We start from the raw sequence: 13,659 nt of genomic DNA, 5'->3' as shown, positions 1-13,659 counted from the left end.
AGACAATTATCATGAAGTGGGAAATATAATAATAACCACGTTATTATTGCTTCTAGGGCATATTTCCAACAAGATCTACGGTCAGATCTAGATGGTCTGTGTGCCCATGGAGCTAAGGCACCGCCCCCGCACAGATTTGGCATGCCGGTTGCGGGAGGCAAGCGTGGAGCGACCGGAAACACAGATCTGGCATGTAAGAGGCCTGGTGGGCGGGGGACCCAAGGCAGCTCGGATCTGGAGCATGGTGACCGCGGCCGGTTTGCAAGCGTGGCTGGTGATGGTGGTTCGGACAGGGCGACGACAATCGCTCTGTTGGTCGTGGCGGCGGCGGCTTGGGTGCTTGGCGGGTCGTTCGTGGCGGGCGGCCCGGGAGGGGCACTACTAGCGCGTGTTGGTGCCCGAATGGCATTTGCCGGAGCAGGGAGGCTCCGAACGCGGATGGATGCTGGGTGCAGGACCCGATCTGGTCTTTGTAGGCCCACCGTCGAGGAGGACAGTGGTGGCACGATTGCTGTGTGGGGGTGCGCGGTCCAGTGGAGGCACGGGTCGACCTCGGCCTGCTGCGCGGGAGTGGTTGTCCCGGGTGAGAGCCTGGCCGGTGCTGGCCGCCGGTGGTGACGGCACCCGTGGGCGTCGTTTATCCTTCTTGGAGGCATCGTCGGGAATTTTGCAGACTTTGCTCCCGGATCAATCTCTTCGGGTGAGAGCCCAGATCTTGCTATAGGGTCAGGCGGTGGCGTCATCTTCAATGTCGTTCCCCTCTTTAGGGCGCTGTCTTGAAGACTTTGATCCCTCTAGTGCTTCCTACGACTGGATGTGCACGAGGGCTTTTGTGGCAACGATGACAGTGGTGGGCAATGTGAGAGGCGTGGTCTTGGTCGTGGTAGTGGACTCTTCTTCTTCGGCGTGTCCGTGGGTGTGCCTCGACTGTTTGTTGCTGCAAAGTTGGAGCCATGGTGGGTGGCCGGTGGTATACGATGATGCATGACAGGTGGTTCCTTCAATGATCCTCCGTGACACCAACCTTGCCTAGTTTCCTCTGTAGTGCACCATCAGAGTTGGAGCTGTGCTACCTAGTTTGATTTGTATGGAGTGTTATGATGTAGCCATTAGAGCTGTTTTTTTCTTTTTCTTTAATCTTCAGATCTTTTGGTCCTAGGACCTTCACCGCCTTGTTGTTTTCTGTTGCTTCCTGCTATTACCAATGCATGCCAGTGGTGCTGGAACTTTAAAAAAAAGATCATTGATACATGATGGTCCTAGATGCATCCACATAGCCTGGTACATTCTACGTGACTATAATTTGCCAAATGGTCGACAACTATATTTTGATCCCTATTAACTTTTGGGGAACAAAGTCTCCGTCCCTCATCAACGCCTTAATTTCAGCTACAAGATGTCCATAGGCAGAACGACTTGATCCATCTCCAGTTAAACTTGATAACGCCACACTAGAATCAGATTGGACTATCACCGAAAGATTGGAGTTTTGTATAGCAAGTGCCATCCCTTGCATAAGCTCATGTATCTTCACTTCCGGTGCATCATTGTAATTGAAAATATACCGGTATGCTGCAAATATAACCGATCCATCATGTCGCTCGAGAATCATCCCTACGGCTGCCACGCTAGAATCAATTGAGAAAGATCCATCAGCTGATAGAGCAACGTACTGTGAATTATAATGTGGCCAAGGCTTAGGAGCAGGGTTAACTCTTACTTCGGGCAAAGCACAATCAACAACCGACATTTTCCCCTTGAGTATTTCCTCATTGCTGAACTTCTTGGCAACACAAATAGAATTCATATAGCTCACCAAAAAGTCAACAGTAGTATCCATTGGGGGAACCTTCTTATCATGAGTAAGGTCATTACACAATTGCCATATACGCCAAACGAGCATTAGTACTCGATCCCTTTCGGCCTCGTTGCAGTTAAGTAAAAGATTAAGTAACCATTCATGCCCACGGTTGACAAGAAGCTGATCGTGCGGAAGAGACCAAACACGCCTCATGCCCTCGCACACACTACGTGCATGGCTGCATGCAACTAGTGCATGGTAGGTGTCCTCATCGGTTATACCACAGAGTGGACATGTACCCCGCCGCACCAAGTGTCTATACTGCATGCAAGTTATACTCCATATGTTCCTAAATACCCCGTCCGTTCCTAAATATAAGTCTTTTTACAGGTTCCACTAAAAAACTACATACATATGTATATAGACATACTTTAAAATATAGATTCATTCATTTTGCTGTGTATGTAGTCCCCTAGTGAAATCTCTAAAATGACTTATATTTAGAAATGGAGGGAGTATCAGTCTTTTAAGAGTTTTTACTAGAAAACTACATACGGATGTATACTGACATATATTAGAGTGTAAATTCACTCATTTTGCTACATATATAGTCCCTAGTGAAATCTCTAAAGAGACTTATATTTAAAAACGGAGGGAGTAGTTGCTAATGCACCCGTCACCGCACATCAAGCCGTATGTTTCATATGTGGAGGAACATCTGAACGCCATATAATATTCCAAACAGATCGGTTTTCTTCAGGATTAGCACTAGAAGAACCACCAAAAAATTGATCATCATGCATCGCCGTCGCTAAGTGATACACACTTTTGACTGTAAACTACCCATTCTTCTTTGAGTGCCACGCGAAAAAGCAGGGGCGGGGCCAGGAATTGGATATAGGGGGGCGAGTCATCAAAAACTAAAAAAATTGCATCCCATGGCTTACTGTAAATGCCTCTTTACATGTTTTCATATGTATAGAATCTAATTTGTAGCTTGTAAAATATTGCTCCTAAGATATATTGAACATACAACTAAAGAACTTTAGTTAGAATGTAGATGGGTATTAAATTGAAAGTCTTAATGGTAAATTAAACAATTGTCTATTAGCTAGATTAATTAGGCTGCTAGGTCCCCCGCAATAAAAATTTGCTAGGTCGTAATCCTTTTGAAGAAGTACTCGCAACAAGGGTTATGTGTATCTGTGTACCTTTGAAATTAAGCCTAGATCACAACACACAAATACTTGGTTGGTCCTCTATGTCAAAATCATCTGAGCCACTAACACCATGGAAGTGATTTGCGTCACCGTCATGATCTGAGTAGGCCACTAGGGCCCGGCGGCTGGCAAACGGAGCAACGCTGGTGGCTGGCAAACTGAAGCACCGTCGGCTGTTGGCAAACTGGAGCACCGTCGGTTGATAGATAGCAGAAAGTCCGACGAGTGGCGCAAGCCTTGAGTCCTAACGAACTGGAAGATTGATCGTGGATCAGATAAGCGCTGCTCCTTAGCCCTAACAAACTAGAAGTTTGATCATGGATCAGATTAACGCACAAATTCAGGAACTACCAAACCCATAGGCTTCGTGTGGCTGTGTTGGTCCCACAACCAATTCTCGAACATGGCCAGATGGGATACCGTTTGGGCTTTGGTTACTACTAACTTTGGGTTAATTACTGGTTAATTAGTCATTATCTCTGACCATTAGTGCATATATTAGTAGTACATAACACTACTAGTAGTATTAGGCTACTCCCAATGCTCCACCTTGTACAGGTGCTAAGGCTGCCACATAGGCAAAAAATCTGATGTGGCATGCTAATTAATAGGAGAGAGATGAGTGTGGTGACCCAGGAAGAAATAATGCTAAGCGCGTGAACCTAGGTAAAACAATTAAATGAAGGAAATGCACCAATGCATGCACAACTTTAGTTACAAAAGCATTAAATAAGGAGGCTTAGCTACAATAAGCTAAGATGATGCTTGGATCCAAGAGACTAAAACTAGTCTGACTAAAACTAGTCTCTTTAAGAGGCTAAAGTTCCAAGCACCCTTGACTAAAGAGAGGCTAAAACTAGTCTTGAGGCTAAAATCTTTTAGTCAGGGGTACCCCTACTAAAATGTGCATTAGTCCTCTCTCTCCTCATTTAACTCCTCATGCAAGTTCTGGATTGGAGGGTTTGGAGGATAATAAATGCTCATTAACTTGATTTTAGTCTCTTTAGTACTTGGATTCAAGCATGGATGAGGCTAGCAAGTTTTAGTCTCACTACTTTTAGTCATGGGACTAAAACGTATCCAAGCACCCTCTAAGCAACTATGCATTGGAGACTTTAGTTGCTAAACTATTTAATATGCTTAGCACCTCATCTTAGCACCAATGCATTGGAAGTGGCCTTAAGGGGGGCAAATCATTGGGGGGGGGGGGGGGTCTAGCTCCTGCTCGCCCTATCTCCGCCCCTGCGAAAAAGTCTTGTCGTTGACTAGGTGAAGTACGAATCTTTAGAATTTCGCAGACGTCCATCGACCAGAAATGGTTATTCAAAGATTGCACCAACCAAGCACCATTTTCATCAAGGAAATTAGCCACCTGATTAAAACAACAATTACCTTTCGGTGTGACTCACCGTAGATTATGGCCCCGTGGGATCCAAGGATCCCTCCAAGTACGAATCAAAGATCCATCTCTAACCTCACAAATGATTCCTTTTTTACAAGCTCTAAACCATGTTCAATTCCCTTCCATACAGCTCAAGAATTCCCTGAAAATACTGTATCCAAAAAATTACCATTGGGATAATATTTCAAACATAATAATCGAGCATATAAGCTATGTGGAGAATCAAGGAGTCGCCAAGACTGCTTTGCAAGCATTGGTTGATTAAACGCTCGCATGTCACGAAGCCCAAGCCACCTTTGGACTTTGGTAATCACATTTTGTCCCAACTCAACCATGACATCTTCCGTTTTCCTTTTTACACTCCCCACCAATATTGCCGCATAAACCATGTGAGATCATCAAGTAGAGATACCGGCAATCAGAATACACTCATCACATAGGTGGGTATAGCTTGCGCAACAGATTTTATTAATAATTCTTTGCTAGAAGAGGCCATATATTGTTCACTCCAATCAATAAGTCTCTTACTCAATCTGTCTTGCAAAGTTTCAAATTTCCCCTTATGCATTCTTCCTTCAGGAACCGGCAGACCAAGATACTTAGGATCAAGAACCTCTTGATTCACCTCCAATATTGACTTTACCCCCTCGACCTCTCCCACCAAACAATTGTCGGAAAATAGGATGGAACACTTTGTAAGGTTTATGAGTTGCCCTTTCGCCAAAGCATAATTGTTCAACAAACCTCTCACCAACGTTGCTTGTTGTATGGAAGCACGAAAAAATAACAAAGAATGATCCGCAAAAATTAGGTGTGAAATAACCAGGGCTCTTCGACAAATCTTAACCCCTTCCAATCCGTCCTCAACCATGGACTTACTAAAGACAGCAAATAAAGCATCAGTAACAAACAAGGATAGAAAGGGAGACAAAGGATCACCTTGTCGCAACCCTCTTGACGGTGAGAATGACTCCAATAATTTACCTTTGAACTTGATAGTATATTTTAATGAATAAACACAAGTCATAATGTTGTCAACCAAAAAATGGGAGCAAAACCTCATTTGAGAAGAGCTTTGTCCAGAAAAACCCAGTCAACATGATCATATGCCTTGGATAAGTCCAACTTGTATGCACATAAAGGCGGGGATCCCTAGTGCAAAGATTGAATATCATGAATGCACTCGAATGCGATGATAGCATTATCTGATATCAACCTTCCAGGAATAAAATCACTCTTATTATCTGGAATAAGATCCGTGAGAAAATGACGCAGCCTATTCACCATGCACTTTGAAACTATTTTGTATATTACATTACACAAACTGATTGATAGCTCTTTAGGATGTTGAACTTTAGGAATAAGGACAATTGTGGTGTCATTCATTCCCTCCGGCATAACTCCTGTTTAAAAAAACTCAAGTACCCTTGTAATTATTTCCACCTTAATAACAGCCCGGTTATGTTGAAAAAAACGTGGTGGGATCCATCAGTACTTGGCGCCTTAAGAGGTCCAATCTGAAATAAAACATTAGACATCTGTTTCTCCATATAAGGCTCAAACAATGAAGCATTCATCCCATCACACACCTTAGGCAAAATACGCTCCAATACCGACTCGGTTGAAAGTATAGGATCTTTAGTATACACCTCTTCTAAATGTGAGGTTGCCATACGTTCCATATCTGACAGAGTGAAAGCATATATGCTCCCTTGGTGGTTTTGATAATTCATGACAACATACATTGTCTCTTGGACTAACACTTTTACCTAGTATATTTCAGGTATAGTCCACAAAAAGCTTTGGCTATAGGATTGTGAGGAGAAGCCCCTTGATGAAGGAAGGAATAGGATTGGCTCAAGCTTCAAGCAAGAAGACTCTTCATTTTATACTTTGTGAGAAATCACTTTGAGTTCATAGGAAATCCAATAATATTAAAAGTGGATGAGGTATTATGATGAATTGGTTGCTCAAGTGCTTACAGGTACCCACCAAAAATACTCAGCCATTCTCCCACAAAATATCTCTGTCCAAACACATATCAGCAAAATCGGTGTCACCAACAATTTCCATTCGGCCCTACCAATTTTACACTTGACAAATCCTATGCCAAACCCTACCATCTCGGTACCACCAACATTCCTATCGCTGCCACCGAGCTTCAGTGCCCAATTTTGTGTTGAGAAGATTTCAAGAATCGGAATTTTCGAGTTTGAAATCGTTCTCACCGAGATTTGGAAACTGGTCTATGTCATTGTATCGGGACCACCGAGATTCATATATCGGTCTCATCGAGAATTCAAAAGTTGCCACATTTAGTGCAACTCGGTACCACCGAGATTCATTTCGATGTCACCGAGTTGGGAAATAATATTGTAATGGTTGGATTTTTGGGGGTGCCTATATATACCCCTCCACATACCTCTCATTCATAGAGGAAGCACTGAGAACACACTTACACTTGCCAGATCCATTTTTTTGAGAAAGAGCCACCTATTCATGTGTTGAGATCAAGAGATTCCATTTCAACCATTTGAACTTTGATTTCTAGCCCCCAAGTTGCTTTCCACAAGATTAATCTCTCCTACCCCTGCCAAATCTAAGAGATAGTGATTGAGTGTTGAGGAGACTATCTTTAGAAGCACAAGAGCAAGGAGTTCGTCGTTCTACCACATTTATTACCTTTTGGAGGGTGCTGCCTCCTAGATTGGTTAGGTGTCGCTTGGGAGCCTCCTAGTTCGTGTTGTGGAGTTGAACCAAAATGTTCATATGGGCAAGGATATCACCTACTTTGTGAAGATCTATCGTGAGTGAGGCTAGTCCTGTGTGGACGGAAGCCGTGGTGGAATAGACAAGGTCGCTTCTTCGTGGACCCCTTGTGGGTGGAGCCCTCCACGGACTCCCGCAGCCGTTACCCTCCGTGGGTTGAAGTCTCCACTAACATGGATGTACGATAGTGCCACCTATCGGAACCATGCCAAAAATAGACGTGTCAACTTCTTTGTGTTTGATCTTCCTAAACTGTAATCCTTACTACATGTGCAATGTCTTTACTTTCCGCTGTCATATTTATTGACTAGCATGTGTAGGGTGCACTAGACTTGTTAGGAATGCTAACAATTGCTGACCATTAAAATTGGGAAAAGGCTAGGATTTTAATTTATGCAAGTAGTCTATTCACCCCCTCTAGACACCTCTTATATTGATCTCACAATTGGCATTAGAGTAAGGTCTCCAAAACCTTGGTTTAATCACCATTGGAGGAACATGGATGTGCCTAGTATGGGGAATATTAGTTGTAGAGTGCCTATTCTTGATGGGAATATTTTAGACAATGGAAATATGAAATGCTTGAGACATTTGATAAATTCCATTTGCACAAGTATGTTGAATATCCCTATGAGCCTCCCATTGATCCTTTGCATCCTTCTCATGATAAAGAACATGATATGCTTGGTAATATTAAAACTATTCTAATCATTAGAGGAATGCCTAGAAATGTGCTTAATCAATTGCAAAAATGTGCTCACACTTCGTGGAAAAACTTAGAGCAAAGATATCCCGACTATTCACTGAAAAATCTTGAGATTATTTTCCAAAAATGCATTGCCTTTCACAAAATGAAGCCAACCGATCCAAACTTTGATAAGTGCCTTTTTGAGCTTCGTGACCTCATGCGTGCTACATGAGATGTCTTTACCATTAACAATGTCATTGTTGAAGCCATTCACATGCATAAACATGAACACTGTCATAGTCAAAATTCTGATGAAATTCTTGTTTCTTATGACGAGGATATTTCGTCTCACAACGACAATGTGGAGCATGGCTACTATAATGAAGATGAAGAGTTTGAGATCGAGTATGAGAAGACCATTAGGAACCTTAGTCTTATGGCGAACCTTAGAGACTACATGGCTGGAGGAAAGCAGTGGGTTCTTGATAGTGCATGCACCGATCACATGACCGGAGATAAAGACATGTTCCATGAGATCACACCAAACCTTGGACCTCGAAGGTATGTGACCTTTAGAGACAACTCCAAGGGTAAGGTACTTGGCCTTGGTAAGGTGGCCATATCTCATGATATCTCCATTCAAAATGTAATGCTTGTTCAATCCCTTGGATACAATCTTATTTCCGTTTCTAGACTAGCAGACTTTGGTTTTAATGTGTTATTTACGGAAGTTGACTGCCAAGTGTTTCGCCATGATAACTATAACATGGTCTTTACTGGTTTTCGTAGAGGTGATCTATACATTGTCGATTTCACTAAAAAATCCAAACCCCGTACATGTCTTATTGTAAAATCTTCTAAAGGTTGGTTATGGCATAGAAGGTTTGGACATGTAGGTACGTGTAACCTTAACAAGGTTATGAAAGGTGATCATATTCTTGGTGTTAAAGATGTTATCTTTGACAAATATAGACATTGTAGTGCTTGTCAAGGAGGAAAGCAATTCGGTGGAAGTCATCCCGTGAAGAACATCATGACAACAAGAAGGCCACTCGAGATGCTTCACATGATTATTTTTGGTCCCAATGCTTACAAGAGCCTCGGTGGAAACTCTTATGGTTTAGTCATTGTTGATGATTTTTCCAGATTTATGTGGGTATTCTTTCTTGATGATAAGTCACAGGCACAAAAGATCTTCAAGAACTTCGCTCGGAAAGCCCAAAATCAATTTGAAGTGAAGATCAAGAAAGCTCGGAGCGATAATGGAACAAAGTTCAAGAACACAAATGTGGATACTTTTCTTGACAAAGAAGGTATTTCACATGAGTTCTCGACGACGTACACATCTCAACCAAATGGAGTTGTTGAGAGGAATAACCGAATCTCATAGAGATGGCCAGAACGATGCTTGACGAATACAAGACGCCAAGACACTTTTGGGCAAAAGCCGTGGAAACAGCTTGTCACACCATAAACCAGCTCTACTTACACAAGCTTCTCGTGAAAATGACATACGAGCTAATCACCGGTAATAAACCCCAAGTTTGAAACTTTCGAGCATTCGACTCTAAGTGCTACATTCTTGATAAGCATCGTCACACTAAATTTGCTCCTAAATCTCATGAAGGTTTCCTACTTGGTTACGGATCAAACTCTCACACTTACCGTGCCTACAACAGCTTGACTCGAAAAGTTGAAGAGACGGTAGATGTGAAGTTTGATGAATCTAATGGTTTGCAAGTCGAACAATTGCCCAATGATGTAGGAGATAAGGAACCTTCGGAAGCCATCCAAGATCTACCTATCGGCAAGATTCGTCATGGAGGTGAAGGAAATTACTTCATCAACTCAAGTGGAAGCTCCTACTTCGCATCAAGGCGAAGTACAAAACGACATGGAGGCATCCACACGCGGTACGCGACATGATGAAGAAGAGGGATAAGTACATCGTGATGATCCACCTCAACCTTCCTCACCACCACCTCAAGGACATGGCATTATCAACGACAAAATGCAAGAAGATGATGATGAAGAAGCTCCACCATCCATTAAGAAGAAGCTATCACGAGTTCGAGTAAGAGTGGACAAAGATCATTCGGTGAATCAAATCTTCGGTGGCATACAAAGCGGGAGAATCAGTCACTCTAAATATCGTTTAGCTAACTTTTGCGAGCATTATTCTTTCATCTCTAGCATTGAGCCTTTGAAGGTAGAATAAGCCCTTCAAGACCCGGATTGGGTAAATGCCATGCACGAAGAGCTACACAACTTCGAGAGGAATCAAGTGTGTACACTTGTTGAAAAGCCCAAAGACGAGCACAACATCATCGGTACAAGACGGGAGTTTCGGAACAAGCAAGATGAAGATGGACAAGTTGTACGCAACAAGGCGCGTCTCGTAGCCCAAAGATACACGCAAGTCAAAGGTATGGACTATGGTGAGACTTATGCCCCTATTGCTAGACTTGAAGCTATTCGCATTCTTCTGCTTATGCCTATCACCATGATATTACTCTTTACAAAATGGATATCAAAAGTGATTTTCTAAATGGTGAAATTGATGAGGAGGTTTATGTCAAAAACCTCCGGGCTTTGTGAAACCCAAGAAACCTAATCATGTTTACAAACTTCGTAAAGCTTTATATGGTCTTAAACAAGCCCCTAGAGCTTGGTACAAATGCCTAACGAAGTTTCTCATAGAAAAGGGTTTTGAGATCGGTAAAACTGATGCAACCTCATTCACTAAAAGAGTTAATGGAGAATTATTTGTGTGCCAAATATATGTGGATGATATTAACTTTGGTTCTACTAACCCACATTTTAGTGAGAAGTTTGTAAGGTTGATGTGAGAGAAATATGAGATGTTAGTGATGTGCAATCTGAAATTCTTCCTTGGATTGCAAATCAAACAATCGAGAGAAGGTACGTTTATCTCTCAAACCAAGTACACAAAGGACTTAATCAAAAAGTTAAATATGCAAGAGTGCAAAGGTATGAGAACCCCATGCCTACTAGTGGAGATATTGACCTCACTAAGGAGGACAAACCGGTTGATCAAAGATTTTTTTCAATCAATGATTGGTTCATTACTATATCTTTGTGCCTCCCGTCTGGACATCATGTTGAGTGTTTGCATGTGTGCCCGATAACAAGGGTACCTAAAGAGTGTCATCTATTGGCTGTGAAAAGAATCGCGAAATACCTGATACATACACCAAACTTTGGCATATGGTATCCCAAGGGATGTTCTTTTAATCTTGTTGGCTATTCCGGCTCGAACTCTGCCAGAGACAAGGTTGATAGAAAATCCACCTCGGGTACATGTCAATTTCTTGGGAGATCTCTTGTGTCTTTGTCATCCAAGAAACAAAACTCGGTATATTTATATACTGCTGAAGCTGAATATATAGCCGCCGGATCATGTTGTGCGCAATTACTATGGATGACTCAAACTCTTAAGGATTATGGCATTCATGTTAGAAATGTTCCATTATTTTGTGAGATGAAAGTGTTATTAAAATTGCCTATAATCCTGTGCATCATTCTCGAACAAAACATATTCAAGTGCGACATCATTTCATTCGTGATCATGTTGATAAAGGAGATATAGATCTTAAGCATGTTCGTACCAACAAGCAATTAGCTGATATATTTACCAAACCACTTAATGAGAATTTGTTTTGTCATTTGAGGAGTGAGTTGAACATCATTGATGCTTCAAACTTGAGCTAGACTCACTCGGGTGTATGCAAGGGCATGAGCTTGATTGTTTATTCCATGATGCTATTGATATGATACTATCTTATATCTTGGAAAACTATGCTCCCTTGTATTGCATCTAACCTTTTGTAGGTACTTGTAAGAAATACACTCCACAAGATTTTCATCAACTCACATCGAAAGCAATCTTGTCATAGTCAAGTATTAACAACCCCTTCTTCGGAGATGGAGGAAAAAGACAACAAAATCATATCCTTGACAATTATATGATGGCGTACTTCACTAATGTCATTTGGATATATTATGTTCTTCCTTGCATGACTAACCATAGTAGGTGAAAAGTGAACCAAAACGACAAGGATAACTCCCAACGCAAGATGATCTTCATCAACTTTGAGCATCCATGACAAGTTCACCTACATGCCATGCCATCAACATCATTCGAAGGTATGTACTCATATCCTTGATAGAACTTCGCACCAAGTCATGAGGTAAAACAACTCAAGTGATATGAAGACACTAAAATCTTAATCGAAAATGGTAACCCTATTTTGCTCTTACGATGAGTATGACCTATGATCAAGCATTCTTGCTTGACTCCTCAAGGCAAATACTCTAATATAGGTGGCCTAGTCACCGCCCCACATCTAGATGAAGATAGTTGTATGGTTCACATTTTCATTGGATGCCTTCTTGGAACCATTCAACTCACATATATATGTATGTATATATTTTCAAAAACAACAAAAAATGTTTTCTCTTATTTTCTTTTTCAAAGTTTGTGGATATTTTCTAACTATGTTAGTTAGGGAGTTGATTTTCAATACAACTCGGTCTCACCGATCTAGGAAACTCGGTCTAACCGATTTCTCCTAGAGGCCTGCTATCATTCTCGGTTCTACCGAACCATATTGCCTTAGTGACTCTGAAATTTATCGCTGCCTTTGATTTTCAGATATTTTCTAGAGCTTTTGCCTTAGGGGGAGAAAGATTTTCGATGATCCTAACTTTCATTACCTCCTAACATCTTATTTAAATTTTTGGGAAACAAAAATTAGCTTTAGCAAAAAAATTCTAGGGGGATAAAACTTCTCTAGGGGAGAAAACCTCAGTGATCCCATACAATATAAGAGGGAGAATCATCCAGGATCCCTAACATAGGGGTAGATAGTTCAAGGAACTCTTATCTATTCTTAAGGGGTAGAAAATTCAAATTCAAGGAACCCTTATCAAAGAGAGAAGAATCAAGGATCCCTTTCTCTCAATGAGCCCATACCCTGTGACCTTTTTGGAAATTAATGCCAAAAGGGGAGATATATCAAAGCTTCCAATAAGCATATATAAAGGGGGAGAAATATCACCAATAATCTTACACAAAAGGGGGAGATATATGTTCCTAAGGGAAGATCTACCTAAGGGGAGATCCACCTAACGGTAGATATATCAAACCTTACATATTCAGGGGGAGAAACACCATTAAGGGGGAGAGAGATATTTTTTTTCAGATATATTTGTTTTTCACTATCTTTGGCTTGAACTTGTTTCACCCTACCTACACCCAATATCTACATGCTATGATTCAAGGGTAGAGGAAATTCTTACATATTCATTCTTAAGTGAGAAAGTTCTAAATTCTCTTGGAGGCATATCTATCATCAAATCCTATTTTCAATATGTCTTTAATATCTTGGTACTTTTGAAGCTCTTTGCATCTTTACAATAGAGTAATCTTGTGTTATCTAACATTTGTTTTCCCAAGTCTACTCCTACTGCTAAGACGCTAAAGAAACTCAAGGTAAGTATATGCATCATATCCTTGTTCATGATGATCTTTTGTCTGTTGCACATACTGTTTGCAAGAGTGAGTCTTGAACATGGAAGCTCTTCATTCACATATGTTTGATGCATATAGCCAAGATCTATATGACTTGCCTTGTCCCTTCTACCATGTGTGTGCCCATGTAGTCCAAAGCAATTATCCTTTAAAAGGGATTATACACATTTAGGGGGAGCTTGTAATAGTCATGTATCTTTCAAAGTTGTCATATTCTAACGCTTA

The sequence above is a fragment of the Hordeum vulgare genome, chromosome 3H, assembly GCF_904849725.1.
Source record: "Hordeum vulgare subsp. vulgare chromosome 3H, MorexV3_pseudomolecules_assembly, whole genome shotgun sequence".
Classification (NCBI taxonomy): Eukaryota; Viridiplantae; Streptophyta; class Magnoliopsida; order Poales; family Poaceae; genus Hordeum; species Hordeum vulgare.
The sequence above is the reverse complement of the archived record's forward strand: the minus strand, read 5'-3'. Positions refer to the sequence as shown.